This window comes from Ranitomeya imitator, chromosome 1 (genome assembly GCF_032444005.1).
Source record: "Ranitomeya imitator isolate aRanImi1 chromosome 1, aRanImi1.pri, whole genome shotgun sequence".
Classification (NCBI taxonomy): Eukaryota; Metazoa; Chordata; class Amphibia; order Anura; family Dendrobatidae; genus Ranitomeya; species Ranitomeya imitator.
In genome coordinates, this window is record NC_091282.1 from 623,309,880 (window position 1) to 623,323,389 (window position 13,510).

Genomic DNA, 13,510 nt, shown 5'->3' on the forward strand with positions numbered 1-13,510 from the left:
TGCTGCGTATCATTAGAAAGGAAAGTCACACCTCAGGGACAGTGGAATGGTCTCAATGAGACACATTTTGTACGTGTTGAGTTCCACGTGGGCAAGGAGAAAAAGTCAGCCACCTTGTACAAATGCAGCAGTACTTCTGTACTAGGTGGCTGTTATACATAGAAACACCTGGGGGGGTGGGGCCAGGTTCCCTTTAATTTCAGTTCATGTGCCTGCGTGGCGTTTGCAGGTCACGTTGCCGGCTACACAGCAGAGGAACAGCTGGCGGTGCTGAACCCCACTAACACATTGGCTGGTGTTTTTCTCTGTGCAGCTAGCACTTCCAGGCAAAAACTAGCGGTGTTTGAGCCCAGGGTCAGCAGGAGGAGGAGAGGAGCAGAGTGTAGGCCGAAGCCTGCACTGGTGGCAGCTTTTGTTCTGTTGTGCCAGCGTGGCTTGTGCTGGACACGTTGCCGACTACACAGCAGGGGAACAGCTGGCGGTGCTGAACCCCACTGACACATCACCTAGTGTTTTTTCTGTGTAGACAACACTTCCAGGTGGCAACTGACAGTGTTGAAACCCAGGGAATCAAAGAGGAGCAGAGTGTAGGCCGAAGCCTGCAGTGGAGCAAGTTGAAAGGCAACCTTTAACCCCCCCCCCCAGGCATTTGTTGCTGAAAGAGCCATCTTGTACAGCAGTAATACTGCACATGGAAAATGGTGGCTCCGAAAATTATGCTCCTTGCAAACGCTGAAGTACACACTCATATAATGTGTCCCCTCACACCGTCAAACCATCCCGGAAGTGGGACTTTCCTTTGTAATGTGACACAGCACAGCCGTCATTCCAACCCCCTTGGTGCCGGGCGCCACCTCCTCAACGTTGTTTGGTTCTGTCACGGAGCCCGCGCTGTAATGTTATCCCTTGGCCATGCACAGTTAGCGGTGGCCGTCTTCTGACATCATGTAGGTGTCAGGCTGGCAGTGCCTGTGCGTCCAAGCTGCCCGAGATCCAACCTTGCAGTGTCATCTAATGTAGTCCCACTGCGGGCCAGGGATCCATGGGCATGCGCAGTGCATATCATCGCCTCTCACTCACCTCCTTCCTGCTTTTTCAGACTGTGCGGCGTCACGGCCGTGGCATGCTATTAAGGATCAGCTGACGCCGCCTAGTCTGAAGAAGCGTGAAGAAGGGAAGTGAGAGGCTAGCATATGCACTGCGCATGGCCATGGATACCAGGCCCACTGTGGGATCAAATTAGACGACACTGCGAGGTGTGATTTCGGGCAGCGTGGACGCACAGGCGCAGCCAGGACGACAACAAATGATGTCAGAGGACGGGCAGCGCAAACTGTGCATGGCCAAGGGATAACATAACAGCGCAGGGTCCATGACGGAATCAAACAACGCTAAGGAGGCAGCGCACGGTGCCAAGGGGGTAGCAATGACGGCTGTGCTGCATCACATTACAAAGGAAAGTCCCACCTCCGGGACGGTTGGACGGTGTGAAGGGACACATTACATGAGTGTGTAGTTCAGCGTTTGCAAGGAGCATAATTTCAAGAGCGACCTTTCCCTTGTGCAGTATTAGTGCTGCACATGGTGGCTCTTTCAGTAACAAACGCCTGGGGGGGGGGGACAGGTCCCCTTACATTTTAGTTGTGCCAGCGTGGCGGTCGCATGACACGTTGCCGGATACACAGCTGGGGATCAGCTGACGTTACTGAACCCCAATAACAGAGGAGCGACTGTTGACTGTGCACACAGCACTTCCAGGCACCAACTGGCGGTGTTAGAGCCCAGGGACAGCAGGAGGAGCAGATTGGAGGTATTGCCGCACACACAGCTGGGGATCAGCTGACGTTACTGAACCCCAATAACAGAGGAGCGACTGTTGACTGTGCACACAGCACTTCCAGGCACCAACTGGCGGTGTTAGAGCCCAGGGACAGCAGGAGGAGCAGATTGGAGGTATTGCCGCACACACAGCTGGGGATCAGCTGACGTTACTGAACCCCAATAACAGAGGAGCGACTGTTGACTGTGCACACAGCACTTCCTGGCACCAACTGGCGGTGTTAGAGCCCAGGGACAGCAGGAGGAGCAGATTGGAGGTATTGCCGCACACACAGCTGGGGATCAGCTGACGTTACTGAACCCCAATAACAGAGGAGCGACTGTTGACTGTGCACACAGCACTTCCAGGCACCAACTGGCGGTGTTAGAGCCCAGGGACAGCAGGAGGAGCAGATTGGAGGTATTGCCGCACACACAGCTGGGGATCAGCTGACGTTACTGAACCCCAATAACAGAGGAGCGACTGTTGACTGTGCACACAGCACTTCCAGGCACTAACTGGCGGTGTTAGAGCCCAGGGACAGCAGGAGGAGCAGAGGAACAGAGTGTAAGCCGAAGCCTGATTGGAGCAAGTTGAAAGGGAACCTTTAACCCCCCCCCAAGACGTTTGTAGCTGAAAGAGCCATCTTGTGCAGCACTAACGATGCAAAAGGAAAAGGTGGTTCTTTTAATTATGCTCCTTGCAAACACCGAAGTAAACACTAAAAATGTGTCCCCTTATACCGTTAAATCGTCCCGGAGGTGCGAATTTCCTTCGTAATGGGACACAGCACAGCTGACATTCCTATCCCCTTGGTGCCGTGCGCTGCCTCCTCAGCGTTGTTTTAAGCTGTCACGGAGCCTGCGCTGTTCTGTTAGCCCTTGGCCATGCCCAATTAGCGCTGCCTGTCTTCTGACATAATTTGGTGTCAGGCTGTTACTGCCTGTGCATCCACGCTGCTCCAGATCCCACCTCGCAGTCTCGTCCAACGTAATCCCACTGCGGGCCTTGGAACCATGGACATGCACAGTGCATATCCTCGACTCTCACTCCCCTCCTTCCCTCTTCTTCAGACTGTGCGGTGTCACGGCCGTGGCATGCTATTAGGGATTAGCTGACGGCGCACAGTCTAAAGAAGGCGGAGGGAAATGAGCGAGGGGAAGATATGCACTGCGCATGGCCATGGATCCCAGGCCCGCAGTGTGACTCAATCAGAAGACACAGCGAGGCGGGATCTCGGGCAGCGCGGCCGCACAGGCGCAGCCAGCCTGACACCAAATTATGTCAGAAGACAGGCAGCGCAAATAGGGCATGCCCAAGGGATAACAGAACAGCGCAGGCTCCGTGACAGCTTAAAACAACGCTGAGGAGGCAGCGCATGGCACCAAGGGGGTAGGAATGACGGCTGTGCTGCGTCACATTGCGAAGGAAAGTCCCAGCTCCGGGACAGTATAACGGTATCAGTGAACACATTTTATAAGTGTTAAGTTCTGCGTGTGCAAGGAGCTAAAAAAAAAGAGCTACCTTTTCCTTGTGCAGCATTACTGCTGCACAAGATGGCTCTTTCAGTAACAAACGACGGGGGGGGGACAGGTTCCCTTACATTTAGGTTGTTGTGCCAGCGTGGCGGTCGCAGGACACATTGCCGGCTACACAGCTGGGGATCAGCTGACGTTACTGAAACCCAATAACACTGGGTCGTATGTTTTTACTGTGCAGCCTGCACTTCTGAGCCGCAACTGGCGGTGTTGGAGCCCAGGAATAGCAGTTCAGGTGGTAGAAAGATGAACACAGCAGGAGACCTGGATGACACCCAATTACTTAATCAGGCAGAGGAGTGGCAAATTCCTGCGAGATCCAGGCCTGGTTAATTTTCAGGAAAGTAAGCCGGTCAACGTTATCGGAGGATAGTCGCATGCGACGGTCTGTTAGTACACCACCTGCGGCACTAAAGACACGTTCCGATAAGACACTAGCCGCAGGGCAAGCCAGCACCTCCAATGCATACTGGCTTAGCTCTGGCCATGTATCCAGCTTAGAGACCCAAAACTTGAACGGGGAAGAGCCGTCTGGGAGTACAGTAAGAGGGCAAGCCATGTAGTCTGTCACCATCTGACGGAACCGTTGCCTCCTGCTGACTGGAGCCGCCGGTGATGGTGTAGACATTTGGGGCGGGCACACAAAAGTGTGCCAGAGTTGTGCCATACTGGGCTTGCCTTGGGCAGAGGCACTGCTTCTGCTCCCTCTTTGGGCAGAGCCTCCCCCACTGCCTCGACGCACTGAGCTGCTTTGTAAAGCACTAGCAGCACTCCTCTCAGTTGGACAGGAGAAGATGATGGAATTCACCAGTGTGTCGTGGTACTCCCGCAATTTACGCTCCCGGGTCAACGCAGGGATGAGGTTTTGGACGTTGTCCCGGTAGCGAGGATCGAGGAGGGTGAACACCCAATAATCAGGCATGTTGAGAATGTGGTCGATGCGGCGGTCGTTTCTCAGGCACTGCAGCATGAAATCCACCATGTGCTGCAGAGTGCCAACTGGCCCAGAAACGCTGTCCCCTGCTTGAGACATGATCTCTGCCCGCTCGTCATCACCCCACCCTCGCTGTACACACTGACCACTGGACAATTGTGTCGCTCCCTCCTCTGGACGGAGCTCTTCCTCCTCCATTGACTCCTCCTCATCCTCCTCACAAATTGGCCCCTGCGTACCCCTTTGTGAGGAACCACGTGGCGCTGACTCTCCAGAAGCTGATGGAAAAGGTGACTCCTCATCCTCCACCTCTTCCACAACATCATCCCTTAACCCTTGCAAAGTTTGCTGAAGCAGGCAGATAAGGGGGACAGTCATGCTGACTAGTGCATCATCTGCACTTGCCATCCGCATGGAATAATCAAAAGGACGCAAAACCTGGCAGACGTCCTTCATAGTGGCCCACTCTGTGGTTGTGAAGTCTGATCGGCGCTGACTGCGACTTCTTTGCGCCTGATGCAGCTGGTACTCCATAACTGCTTGCTGCTGCTCACACAACCGCTCCAACATATGTAACGTGGAATTCCACCGGGTAGGTAGGTCACATATGATGCGGTGTTCCGGAAGGCGGAATCGGCGCTGCAGAGTAGCAATGCGGGATCTGGCCAAGCTGGAACGCCGCAAGTGAGCACACTCTAGGCGGACCTTGTGCAGCAGGGCATCAAGATCCGGATAGTCCCTCAGAAAACTCTGCACAACCAAATTGAGCACATGTGCCAGACATGGGATGTGAGTGAGGTTGCCAAGGGCCAAAGCTGCCACCAGATTTCGGCCATTGTCACACACTACCATGCCTGGCTGGAGATTCGCTGGCAGTAACCACACATCGCTCTCCTGCTTGATGGCATTCCAGAGCTCCTGCGCTGTGTGGCTTCGATGCCCCAATGAAACTAGTTTCAAGACGGCCTGCTGACGTTTGGCCACGGCTGTGCTCATGTCGGTCATAGGTAAACGTTCACGGGTCCATGTGGAGGTGGACTGTGACGGATCCTGCAGAGAGGAATCTGAGGAACTGGTGTAAGAGGAGGAGTCGATGCGTACAGACTGGATTCCTGCAATCCTTGGAGTGGGCAGGACACGTCCTGCGCCACTCGCACGATCTGTACCTGGCTCAACAACATTAACCCAATGGGCAGTGAGGGAAACATATCGCCCCTGTCCATGCTGACTGGTCCACGCATCGGTGGTGAGGTGGACCTTGCTACTGACGGCGTTCAGTAGCGCATGTTTTATGTTTGCCTCAACATGCCTGTGCAGGGCAGGGACAGCCTGCCTGCTGAAGTAAAAGCGGCTGGGCACCTTGTACTGTGGGACTGCCAATGCTATCAAGTCACGGAAGCTGTCAGTCTCCACCAGCCTGAACGAGAGCATTTCCAGGGACAACAGTTTGGCAATGCCTGCATTCAGAGCCTGTGCTCGGGGGTGGTTGGCCGAGAATGCCCGCCTTTTCTCCCATGCCTGTACTACCGATGGCTGTAGAGTAGACTGGGAGTGTGAGGATGACTGGGAAGGTGGTGCTGTGGGTGGAATTACACTAGGTCTCTGGACAACAGTGGAGGAAGAGGCAACACGAGATGAAGAGGTGGTAGCTGCCGCTGTTGGTTGGCCTACGTCTTCACTGTGTTTCTGTAACTCCACCGCGTGCCTGGTCCGCACATGTTTCCACATATTTGTGGTATTGAGGTTGCTGACACTTTTACCTCTTTTTACTTTCTGATGACACAGCTTGCATTTGACAAAACAAATGTCATCTGCAACTGTGTCAAAAAAAAGGACCAGGCACTGCAAGTCTTGGGAGCGCCCTTTTTGGCTTTGGAAAGAGACAGGCTCCTAACGGGTGCCAAAGTGGAGGCTACAAGCTCCGCAGTCTTCCCCCTCCTTCTCCCTCTTTGGCCCGTAAGGGGAAGCTCTTCCTCAGAGCTGCTCCCACCACCTTCCTGTTCCTCACGCCACGATGGGTCAAGGACCTCATCATCTCCACTACCCTCTGCCACCAACTGCTCCTCCTGGGTAGTCTCGGCAGCACAGTACGCATCAGAAAGCGGCACCTGAGTTTCATCATCAGATGCGTACTGCGCTGTGGTCACCGGAGGCACTGGCCCACCTGCCTCTTCAGAGTCAGAGAGAAAAAGGTGTTGGGCATCACTGCACACTGCCTCTTCTTCCATTTCTCCAATGCTGCTTGGCTGGCCCCCTGTTTCCAAGCCAAGAGATTCAGAGAACAGAAGTAGAGACGGCTCCTGTCCTGGGCTCTCTGACTGCCTGGCCAATTTGGCAGGTGGTGAAGAGACAGATGGCTGCTCTCCAGTGCTCTGTGCCTGAGAGGATGTGGCACTAACTGAAGTCGATGCCGAGGCGTTAGCTGCCATCCAACCGACAACGGCTTCAAGTTGGTCTTCACGCAGCAGCGGTGCACGGCGCTCTCCGACAAAGCTGCGCATGAAGGACTGTTCCCTGCTGAAACTGAGTGACGACGAGTCACCAGCGCCCGCAGCAGGCACAGAATCACCACGTCCTCTCCCTGCTCCTCTCCCTGCTCCGCGCCCACGCCCACGTGCCTTACTCCCTGCCCTCTTCATCTTGGTTGACAGATAAAGATAAGCAGAAAAGTACTAAGGCCTTAGCGTGCTTATTCCTGAAATGCTCCTTCTAACAGGTGTAAGAAACACTAATGTTGTAAAGTGTGGACTAAACTTTATTATTTTTCAAATGTGGCCTACACAAGTGTTAAGTTGTGTTTGGTGAACTTTACTTTTTTTTTTGTGCAGATCGGGCTACAGAGCTAGTTTAAATCACACGGAGACCGTGCAGACAGCCGTAAACGGCGCTGCAAGGCCAAAAAACCCTCCTCTAGGTTATCCTATGTAGTGTTTTTCCACTATTTAGCTGGAGACGGGTGGAAAGACACTAATAGGAATTTTTTTTTTTAATTTTAAACAGGCTGCACTATTTGAAAAAAAGGAAATTGTTTTTCAAGGTATGAGGCAGTAACGCACCCTGAGCTGAATCCAACCGGCTATAGCTGCACACAGACTACAGGGCGAGCTGCGCTCACACAGAGACCGTGCAGACAGCCGTAAACGGCGCTGCAGGGCCCAATAAACCCCCTCTAGGTTATCCTATGTAGTGTTTTTCCACTATTTAGCTGGAGACGGGTGGAAAAACACTAATAGGGAATTTTTTTTTTAATTTTTAAACAGGCTGCACTATTTGAAAAAAAGGAAAATTTTTCTCAAGGTATGAGCCAGTAACGAACCCTGAGCTGAATCCAAACGGCTATGGCTGCACACAGACTACAGGGCGAGCTGGGCTCACACGGAGACCGTGCAGACAGCCGTAAACGGCGCTGCAAGGCCCAAAAACCCCCCTCTAGGTTATCCTATGTAGTGTTTTTCCACAATTTAGCTGGAGACAGGTGGAAAAACACTAATAGGGAATTTTTTTAAAAATTTTTAAACAGGCTGCACTATTTGAAAGAAAGGAAAATTTTTCTCAAGGTATGAGCCAGTAACGAACCCTGAGCTGAATCCAACCGACTATGGCTGCACAGACTACAGGGCGAGCTGGGCTCACACGGAGACCTTGCAGACAGCCGTAAACGGTGCTGCAAGGCCCAAAAACCCCCCTCTAGGTTATCCTATGTAGTGTTTTTCCACAATTTAGCTGGAGACGGGTGGAAAAACACTAATAGGAAATTTGAGAAAAAATGTGCAGCAGGCTGCACTATGAGCAAAAAAGGACAACTGTGTGAGGCAGTGTGAACCCCCCCTGAGCTGAATACAACCGGGTATATGGCTGCACACAGACTACAGAGTGAGCTGCACACACACACACACACACACAGAGACCTTGCAGAACGCTGTTAAAACAGCGCTGCAAGGCAAGAGCAAGGTGAACAGTGAAGAACACACAGCGTTTTGCTAAATTAGCCTTTGGAAAGGAAAATAAAGCAATTAGCTAGCTCAACTGGCCCTCAGTTAGAACACAGCGTCCTGTCCCTAACTGAAATCACAGCAGAGTGAGCGCAAAATGGCGGCAGCATTTTTTATAGTGCAGAGTGACATCATTTCAGCAGCCAATCACAGCCTTGCCAGTACTTAGATGCCCACCATGCTAAACAGGATGTGCCCACACTTCCAATCATTCCTCATTGGCTGCTGCGTTCTGTTTGAATTCTGGGAACTTCCGATTCCGGTATCCGATACGCGGGAAGTATCGGAATTCGGTATCGGAATTCCGATACCGCAAATATCGGCCGATACCCGATACTTGCGGTATCGGAATGCTCAACACTATCCGTGATGCAACTTCCAACTTATTGTGTTAAAGGGTGTTTTGATGCATTTAAAAAAATATTTACACAATAGGTTGATATGTACCCCCCGGGGGAAATGTTTGTCAGCCCATACAGTACACTTAGTGTATGGCATTACAACTATAGGAGACCCGCTTCTTTAAAGTGGGAAAACATTTTTGGGAGGACATCCTCCACATTTCTTCCTTGGGAGATTGGTGTGTGTGCAAATTTTCGGCAGGCCTTATGTTCACTTCATGGGCAAACTTTAGGTGACTTAAAAAAACATTATAATGGGAACTTTGGTCTGCTATGGACATGCAGTACGTGAGTTCAGAGGCTTATTGGGGTGTGTGTAACTTTGGTGCAGGGCAGGTCTTGTATTCAATGCATAAGCAAACAGTATGGGAGTACCAAATTAATACTGAGAATTTTGGTTGCACATGGTCATCCATGACATCTGTTGAATGGGTTGTTGGGATGCGTCCAAATTTTGGGCAGCCTTGCCGCTCACTGCATGTGCAATAACAGTATAAGGGTCCCATTGTTTAACCCCTTCATGACCCAGCCTATTTTGACCTTAAAGACCTTGCCGTTTTTTGCAATTCTGACCAGTGTCCCTTTATGAGGTAATAACTCAGGAACGCTTCAACGGATCCTAGCGGTTCTGAGATTGTTTTTTCGTGACATATTGGGCTGCATGTTAGTGGCAAATTTAGGTCAATAAATTCTGCGTTTATTTGTGATAAAAACGGAAATTTGGCGAAAATTTTGAAAATTTCGCAATTTTCACATTTTGAATTTTTATTCTGTTAAACCAGAGAGATATGTGACACAAAATAGTTAATAAATAACATTTCCCACATGTTTACTTTACATCAGCACAATTTTGGAAACAAAATTTTTTTTTGTTAGGAAGTTATAAGGGTTAAAATTTGACCAGCGATTTGTCATTTTTACAACGAAATTTACAAAACCATTTTTTTTAGGGACCACCTCACATTTGAAGTCAGTTTGAGGGGTCTATATGGCTGAAAATACCCAAAAGTGACACCATTCTAAAAACTGCACCCCTCAAGGTACTCAAAACCATATTCAAGAAGTTTATTAACCCTTCAGGTGCTTCACAGCAGCAGAAGCAACATGGAAGGAAAAAATGAACATTTAACTTTTTAGTCACAAAAATTATCTTTTAGCAACAATTTTTTTATTTTCCCAATGGTAAAAGGAGAAACTGAACCACGAAAGTTGTTGTCCAATTTGTCCTGAGTACGCTGATACCTCATATGTGGGCGTAAACCACTGTTTGGGCGCACGGCAGGGCCTGGAAGGGAAGCAGCGCCATTTGACTTTTTGAATCAAAAATTGGCTCCACTCTTTAGCGGACACCATGTCACGTTTGGAGAGCACCCGTGTGCCTAAAAATTGGAGCTCCCCCACAAGTGACCCCATTTTGGAAACTAGACACCCCAAGGAACTTATCTAGATGCATAGTGAGCACTTTGAACCCCCAGGTGCTTCACAAATTGATCCGTAAAAATGAAAAAGTACTTTTTTTTCACAAAAAAATTCTTTTAGCCTCAATTTTTTCATTTTCACATGGGCAACAGGATAAAATGGATCCTAAAATGTGTTGGGAAATTTCTCATGAGTACACCAATGCCTCACATGTGGGGGTAAACCACTGTTTGGGCACATGGTAAGGCTCGGAAGGGAAGGAGCGCCATTTGACTTTTTGAATTAAAAATTATTTCCATCGTTAGCGGACACCATGTCACGTTTGGATAGCTCCTGTGTGCCTAAACATTGGCGCTCCCCCACAAGTGACCCCATTTTGGAAACTAGACCCCCCAAGGAACTTATTTAGATGCCTAGTGAGCACTTTAAACCCTCAGGTGCTTCACAAATTGATCTGTAAAAATGAAAAATTACTTTTTTTTCACAAAAAAATTCTTTTCGCCTCAATTTTTTCATTTTCACATGGGCAGTAGGATAAAATGGATCATAAAATTTGTTGGGCAATTTCTCCCGAGTACGCCGATACCTCATATGTGGGGGTAAACCACTGTTTGGGCACTGGGCAGGGCTCGGAAGGGAAGGCGCGCCATTTGACTTTTTGAATGGAAAATTAGCTCCAATTGTTAGCGGACACCATGTCGCGTTTGGAGAGCCCCTGTGTGCCTAAACATTGAAGCTCCCCCACAAGTGACCCCATTTTGGAAACTAGACCCCCCAAGGAACTTATCTAGATGCATATTGAGCACTTTAAACCCCCAGGTGCTTCACAGAAGTTTATAACGCAGAGCCATGAAAATAAAAAATAATTTTTCTTTCCTCAAAAATGATTTTTTAGCCTGGAATTTCCTATTTTGCCAAGGATAATAGGAGAAATTGGACCCCAAATATTGTTTTCCAGTTTGTCCTGAGTACGCTGATACCCCATATGTGGGGGTAAACCACTGTTTGGGCGCACGGCAGGGCTCGGAAGGGATGGCACGCCATTTGGCTTTTTAAATGGAAAATTAGCTCCAATCATTAGCGGACACCATGTCACGTTTGGAGAGCCCCTGTGTGCCTAAACATTGGAGATCCCCCAGAAATGACCCCATTTTGGAAACTAGACCCCCAAAGGAACTAATCTAGATGTGTGGTGAGGACTTTGAACCCCCAAGTGCTTCACAGAACTTTATAACGCAGAGCCATGAAAATAAAATAAAAAAATTATTTTCTCAAAAATGATCTTTTAGCCTGCAATTTTTTATTTTCCCAAGGGTAACAGGAGAAATTTGACCCCAAAAGTTGTTGTCCAGTTTCTCCTGAGTACGCTGATACCCCATATGTGGGGGTAAATCACTGTTTGGGCACATGCCGGGGCTCGGAAGTGAAGTAGTGACGTTTTGAAATGCAGACTTTGATGGAATGCTCTGTGGGCGTCACGTTGCGTTTGCAGAGCCCCTGATGTGGCTTAACAGTAGAAACCCCCCACAAGTGACCCCATTTTGGAAACTAGACCCCCAAAGGAACTTATCTAGATGTGTGGTGAGCACTTTGAACCCCCAAGTGCTTCATAGAAGTTTATAATGCAGAGCCGTGAAAATAATAAATACGTTTTCTTTCCTCAAAAATAATTATTTAGCCCAGAATTTTTTATTTTCCCAAGGGTTACAGGAGAAATTGGACCCCATACGTTGTTGTCCAGTTTCTCCTGAGTACGCTGATACCCCATATGTGGGGGTAAACCACTGTTTGGGCACATGCCGAGGCTCGGAAGTGAAGTAGTGAGGTTTTGAAATGCAGACTTTGATGGAATGCTCTGTGGGCGTCACGTTGCGTTTGCAGAGCCCCTGATGTGGCTTAACAGTAGAAACCCCCCACAAGTGACCCCATTTTGGAAACTAGACCCCGAAAGGAACTTATCTAGATGTGTGGTGAGCACTTTGAACCCCCAAGTGCTTCATAGAAGTTTATAATGCAGAGCCGTGAAAATAATAAATACGTTTTCTTTCCTCAAAAATAATTATTTAGCCCAGAATTTTTTATTTTCCCAAGGGTAACAGGAGAAATTGGACCCCAATAGTTGTTGTCCAGTTTCTCCTGAGTACGCTGATACCCCATGTGTGGGGGTAAACCACTGTTTGGGCACATGTCGGGGCTCAGAAGGGAAGTAGTGACTTTTGAAATGCAGACTTTGATGGAATGGTCTGCGGGCGTCACATTGCGTTTGCAGAGCCCCTGGTGTGCCTAAACAGTAGAAACCCCCCACAAGTGACCACATTTTAGAAACTAGACCCCCAAGGAACTTATCTAGATATGTGGTGAGCACTTTGAACCCCCAAGTGCTTCACAGACGTTTACAACGCAGAGCCGTGAAAATAAAAAATCATTTTTCTTTCCTCAAAAATTATGTTTTAGCAAGCATTTTTTTAGATTCACAAGGGTAACAGGAGAAATTGGACCCCAGTAATTGTTGCGCAGTTTATCCTGAGTACACTGATACCCCATAAGTGGGGGTAAACCACTGTTTGGGCACACGTCAGGGCTCGGAAGTGAGGGAGCACCATTTGACTTTTTGAATACGAGATTGGCTGGAATCAATGGTGGCGCCATGTTGCGTTTGGAGACCCCTGATGTGCCTAAACAGTGGTAACCCCTCAATTCTACCTCCAACACTAACCCCAACACACCCCTAACCCTAATCCCAACTGTAGCCATAACCCTAATCACAACCCTAACCACAACCCTAATTCCAACCCTAACCCTAAGGCTATGTGCCCACGTTGCGGATTCGTGTGAGATATTTCCGCACCATTTTTGAAAAATCCGCGGGTAAAAGGCACTGCGTTTTACCTGCGGATGTTCCGCGGATTTCCAGTGTTTTTTGTGCGGATTTCACCTGCGGATTCCTATTGAGGAACAGGTGTAAAACGCCGCGGAATCCGCACAAAGAATTGACATGCTGCGGAAAATACAACGCAGCGTTTCCGCGCGGTATTTTCTGCACCATGGGCACAGCGGATTTGGTTTTTCATATGTTTACATGGTACTGTAAACCTGATGGAATACTGCTGCGAATCCGCAGCGGCCAATCCGCAGCCAAATCCGCACCGTGTGCACATAGCCTAATTCTAAAGGTATGTGCACACTGCAGAAAACGCTGCAGATCCGCAGCAGTTTCCCATGAGTTTACAGTTCAATGTAGACCTATGGGAAACAAAAATCGCTGTACACATGCTGCGGAAAAACTGCACGGAAACGCAGCGGTTTACATTCCGCAACATGTCACTTCTTTGTGCGGATTCCGCAGCGGTTTTACAACTGCTCAAATAGAAAATCGCAATTGTAAAACCGCAGTGAAATGCGCAGAA